The following is a 6,473-nucleotide window of genomic DNA, read 5'->3' on the forward strand; positions in this document are numbered from 1 at the left end:
ATTATACGCTAATCATTGGTGCAGAATACATGCTATGAAAGTATGTGGGCACTACAACAATATACATAGACCGTAATCCAACTGCATCTATGAATAATAATCCACCTTCAGGATTGCATCCGCGACACCCTCCAGTATTAAGTTGCAAGCAACGGACTATTGCTTTAAGCAATGTGTGTAAAGTAAACGATGAAACTACCCTTGACTAGAACACCGCTGTTTTCTCCCTAGTAGCAATAACACATCTACAACCGTAGAGAACAAGGTCACTTCCCATGGTTAAATAGAGGCATGAACCCACTATCGAGCATAAATACTCCCTCTTGGAGTCGCTAGCATCTACTTGGCAAGAGCATCTACTAGAAATGGAGAGCATGCAAGATCATAATAACATAATACATAATCTCAACCAAAGCAATCTCTCTATAAATCGGATCCACATCAAACCAACATGTAGCAATTACAAATAGATGATCTTGATCATGTTAGGCAGCTCACAAGATCTATACATGAAGCACAACAAGGAGAGGACAGTCATCTAGCTACAGCAATGGACCCATGGTCTCGTGGAGAACTACTCACGCATCACCTCGGATGAAGACATGGCAATGTAGAGGCCTCCGGCGGTGATTTCCCTCTCCGGCAGGGTGCCGGGATGGACTGCAGAACCCTCCCGAACTAGGGTTTTGGTTGATGGCGGCGTCGGAACTTTTCGTGGATGGAGGCTCTCGTATCTGGGGTGTTCCTGATACGAGGAATAAATAGGCGGAAGGGCGGAGCAAATGAGGCAACGAGGCGCCACTACAGAGGCCAGACGCAGCCAAGGATGGGGCCGCGCCTTCCCTGTGTAATGCCACGTGGCAGCTCTCCTGCGCGTGTCCTTCTGGCTCCGTATTCGTCCCGGAAAAATAAGACTCTAGGCTTTTGTTTCGTCCAATTCCGAGAAACTTTCATGTACAACTTTTCTGAAACACAAAAACAGCAGAAAACAGGAACTGGCACTGCGGCACTGCGTTAATAGGTTAGTCCCAGAAAATGCTAAAAAGTGTGGAAAAGTGCACATAAAACATATAAGAATTGTAACAAAACAAGCATGAAGCTTCAAAAATTATAGATACATTTGGGACGTATGAACATCCCCAAGCTTAACTCCTGCTCGTCCTCGATTAGGTAAGTGATAACAAACAAATAATTTTTGAGGTGACATGCTGTCACACTACTTTGATCAATCTAAGTGTAAAAGCAAACATAGCTGGACTCATAAACATGATAGATATAATCAAACAATGAAACTTAATAACCATGCTAAAACATGAATAGTAATCAAACAAAAGAAAATGTATAACGTGCATGGAAATCAAAGTGATTGTCAAGAGCATCAGATAGATACATAATAAAGTGGTACTCAGCTTGTCCCATAAGTGGAAGCAAAACTTAAAAGTTTGGACACCTTTAAAAGATTATAAGGATGACTAGAAACAAAAAGTTTGAACAAGCAATACCATAATTATGAATCAATCAATAAAATCTTGGAACCATGCACATAAAACTAAGAATGACAACTATGCTCTCATAAGTGGTGCATAAACTAGAAGGTGGAGACTCAACATAAAAGTAAAAGAAGATCTCTCTTTGAGAGGAAAGTAAGATCACTCATGTGCTAGAGCTTTTTATTGAAAGAAGAAGAGTATAAAATGCACTTTTGAGAGGTGGTTGTTCATGTCAATGAGTAGTAAAAAGAGTTATTGTCATCTTCCATACTAAGCAAGTTTGAGAGCGGTTCTGAAATATTTGAGCGAAGCCTCTTTTCATTTATACTACTTATAAAATTGTGACACTCCTCCCAACCTTTGCTTACACATACCATGGCTAACCGAATCCTCGGGTGCAGACCAAGCAATCACAAACCATGGAGGAGTGCCCTTTTCTTATATTTTTCCTATTTTCTTCCCCTATTGAAAGTTGTGGTCAAACCAGCTCTTCTTTTTTATATACTTTTTTATGTGACAACCAAGATGAATCTCGCGAGTCTTTGAGTTACTTAACTAGTATGGAAGACGATAACCACAATTTTAATTTACTTCCTCATGAGCTAAAAACAATGTCACAAAACGAGGAACTGTTTAAATATTTTAAAGGTAGCACACGAGCAAACTACTATGGAATGGCAATGAAATACCACATATAGGTAGATATGGTGGACACTTTGGCATATTTGGTTTTTGGTGGTTGGATGCATAAATAAAATACTCACACAAATGGAGGCTACAAAAAGACCGGGTGCGACCAACTAAGAGAGCATAATGGCCATAATCATGCACAGCGACAAAATATATTAATCAAAGCATAAAGTGATACACAAGTTGCAAAATAAATGACCATAGAGGCAAGAATTGACTGGAATGTAGTCATAACATGTGACAAGTCGACCCAAATAAAAACATTCGCAGGAGAATATATACCACAATATTATGCTTTTCTATTGTATGCTAAAAACAATGCATGAAATCTTCAGTGGCACACTAAACACTCTCAGTATTTGAGACTAATCATAATGAAAACATAATTAACAAGCTCATCATGATAATAACATCTAGCAAGATATGAAAAAATAACTATGCCACAGTCTAAAAATGCTTCCATTTGAATCACATACACATAAACTTTTTTCATGCTTCCAACGCCAACCAAATGAAACCAAACAACTCTCATATATGAAAAACAAGTAAATGTCCAGAGAGTTATTGAAACTAAAATAAATGTAAAAGTGGAGTGTGTCTCTCTCCAACGCAAAATGCATAACAGTGGAGCGTGTCTCACTCCAAAATAAATATGCAAAATAGCGGAGCGTGTCTCACTCCAAAGTAAATATGCAAAGCGGTGGAGCGTGTCTCACTCCAAAGTAAACATGAATGATGGGATACAACTTTATTGAAAGTAAACACACAACAAAAAGTAAAGACGCTTCAAGGTTAACACATATCACATGAAGGAATACAAATATAGCGTGTTGAAAAATGACATGGTGCTTTTTGTTGATGAAGAGGGGATGCCTTGGGCATCCCCAAGCTTTGACGCTTGTACTTCTTGGATATTTCTTGGGGGGTCCAGGGGACATCCCCAAGCTTGAGATATTGTCCATGCTTCATCTTATTGCATCATTCTTCTCTCCCTACACTTGAAAATTTCCTTCACACAAAACTCAACACAATTGATTAGCAACATTAGTGCAAATAAAAATATATCAAACCAGCAACCAGTAATGGCACATATCAAACACTCATTTTAACATATGCTAATGTAGCTACTTCTTCCCAAAGCTCTTTTTTCACAAAATAACTCAAAAAAGACGAAGCATAAGACGCAAAAGCAAAACACGACTGAAATCTGTCAAAACAAACCATCAGACAGAGATCGAAATTAAAGAAATAGTTCTGTTGCTCAAATCGAAGAATGATAAACTAACGAATGTTAGCTAATATACTGGGGCATAAGCACAAAAAAATTCATCTCATAATAAGGTTCTGCCGATTTTTAAGATTTTTTTTCGTGACCAGCACAGAATCTGTTTCAGAATTGCAAATACTCCAAACACTGCTTTCTTTCTATTAGAGGCTACCCTTGGCACAAAAACGAAATAAAAATGATAAGGAGAGGTTAGTACAGTAGCAATAACTTCCAAGACTCAACAAAGCAAAAATAATAGAAATAAAGCATGAGTTGTCTCCCATAAGCGCTTTTCTTTAACGCGTTTGAGCTAGACGCAGAAAGGGTGCAAATCAAGTATTATCAAGAGGTGGCTCATCAAAATCATAAGTTGTCCAATAAATAGAGTCATAAGGTAACTTCTTTATTTTTCTAAGGAAGTGTTCCTTACCTCTTTTGAGTGGAAATTGATAATGAATTATTCCATCTCTCATATCAATGATAGCACCTGCAGTTCTAAGAAACGGTCTTCGCAAAATAATAGGGCATGAAGCATTGCATTCAATATCCAAAACAAAAAAAAATCAATGGGGACATAATTATTATTCACTTGTATAAGAACATTATCAACTCTCCCCAAAGGTTTCTTTGCAGCAACATCAACAAGAAGAACATCCAAATAACATTTTTCTAACGGTGGCAAGTCAAGCATATCATAAACTCTTTTAGGCATAACGAAATACTTGCACCAAGATCACATAAAGCATTACAATCAAATTCTTCTACTCTCATCTTAATAATAGGTTCCCAACCATCTTCTAACTTTTTAGGAATTGAAGCCTCATGTTTCAACTTCTCTTCCCTCATTTTCATAATAGCACTAGCAATATGCTTTGTAAGAGCAGCATTTTGTTCACTAGCATTGGGAGTTTCAACGAGCTTTTGCAAGAACTTTATTACTTCAGAAATGGTACAACTTTCAAAATCAAAATCATTGCTATCAAAAATAAATGGACAATTATCTCCCACACCTCTAAAAAGTTCAGCACGCTTGTCGGGAACAGTTTTAATGGGTTTATACACTTTTCTATGTGGAGTGGGGATTTTTCCTACATTTTCGATTTTGCTAGTAGTAGTAGGAGGTTTGATAGCATTCAAAGGTTCAGTATTACTATTGGTGGTGATTGTGTAAACCTTGGCTAAATTATTTTCTCTAGCAATCTCATCTTCTCTTTCCCACCTAGCATGCAATTCAGCTAACAACCTCATATTATCATCAATTTTAACTTGAATAGCATTTGCTTGAGCAAAAGTTTTTATTCTCAGTATTATCATGAGGAACAACCTTTAATTTAAGAAGATCAACATCAAGAGTAAGGCTATCCACATATTTATTAAAAGCAGTTTGTTTACTAATAAAATCTTTGAGCATACCCTCAAGTTCAAAGGGAGCACTCCTATTGTTGTTATAAGAATTACTAAAACCACTTCCATTGTTGGGAGGATGGCCTATAATTATTGCTACCAAAATTATTCCTATAGGCATTATTATTAAAATTGTTGCTCTTAATAAAATTCACATCTACATTTTCTTCTTGAGCAACCAAAGAGTCCAAAGAAACATTGTTTGGATCCATAGGAGCATTATTATTTGCAAGCATAGACATAATAGCATCAATCTTATCACTCAAAGTAGAAGTTTCCTCAACAGAATTTACCTTTTTACCTTGTGGAGCTCTCTCGGTATGCCACTCCGAATAATTTACCATCATATTGTCCAGAAGTTTTGTAGCCTCCCCAAGGGTCATAGACATAAAAGTGCCTCCAGCAGCTGAATCCAATAAGTTCCTTGAAGAACATTTTAGTCCTGCATAGAAGGTTTGAATAATCATCCAAGTAGTCAGTCCATGAGTGGGACAATTTTTAACCAAAGATTTCATTCTTTCCCAAGCTTGGGCAACATGCTCAGTATCAAATTGTCTAAACTTCATAATATCACTTCTCAAAGATATAATATTTTCCAATAAAAGCATCTTTGCATGTAACCCAAGAATCAATACTATTTCTAGGCAAAGATAGCAACCACTCCTTAGCTCTACTTCTTAATGAGAAAGGAAACAATTTCGACTTAATAATATCACCATCTACATCCTTATATTTTTGCATCTCACATAGATCAACAAATTTTTTGAGGTGAGAAGCAGCAACATCAGTACTAACACCAGAAAATTGCTCTTTCATAACAAGGTTCAACAAGGCAGGCTTAATCTCATAAAAAGCTGCTTCAAGAGCAGGTGAAGCAATGGGTGTGCAAATAAAATCATTGTTGTTGGTGCTAGTAAAATCACACAACTTAGTATTCTCACGAGTAGCCATTTAATAAAAATAATGCAAGCAATAGAAATAAAAGCTATACTAATTTTTCTCCCGAGGTGTTGCGAACCAACTCGTGGCAGGGCGCACCGCCGACGTCAGCAGCAACGTGGAGAGCTGCACACAAACAACCAAGTACTTTGTCCCCAACTTTCAGCGAGGTTGTCAAGCTCACTGGTTTTGCTGAAATCAAAGGATTAAACGATCCGTGTGGAAGAAGAATTATTTGCATAGAACAGAACAAAAAAATGTTGTTCAAGATTGCAATTAAAAGAAGAAGGACCGGGGTCCACAGTTCACTAGAGGCGCGTCCCAAATAAATAAATATGCTGGGTAAACAAATTACAGATGGACAATTGACAAACAGAGATTCTACGCTAATGGTTGGTACAGAATACATGCTATGAAAGTATGTGGGCATTACAACAATATACATAGAACGTAATCCAACTGCATCTATGACTAATAATCCACCTTCAGGATTGCATCCGCGACACCCTCCAGTATTAAGTTGCAAGCAACGAACTATCGCTTTAAGCAATGTGTGTAAAGTAAACGATGAAACTACCCTTGAATAGAACACCGCTGTTTTCTCCCTAGTAGCAACGGCACATCTACAACTGTAGAGAACAAGGTCACTTCCCATGGTTAAATAGAGGCATGAACCCACTATC

The sequence above is a fragment of the Lolium rigidum genome, chromosome 3 (genome assembly GCF_022539505.1).
Source record: "Lolium rigidum isolate FL_2022 chromosome 3, APGP_CSIRO_Lrig_0.1, whole genome shotgun sequence".
In the NCBI taxonomy this organism is placed as follows: domain Eukaryota; kingdom Viridiplantae; phylum Streptophyta; class Magnoliopsida; order Poales; family Poaceae; genus Lolium; species Lolium rigidum.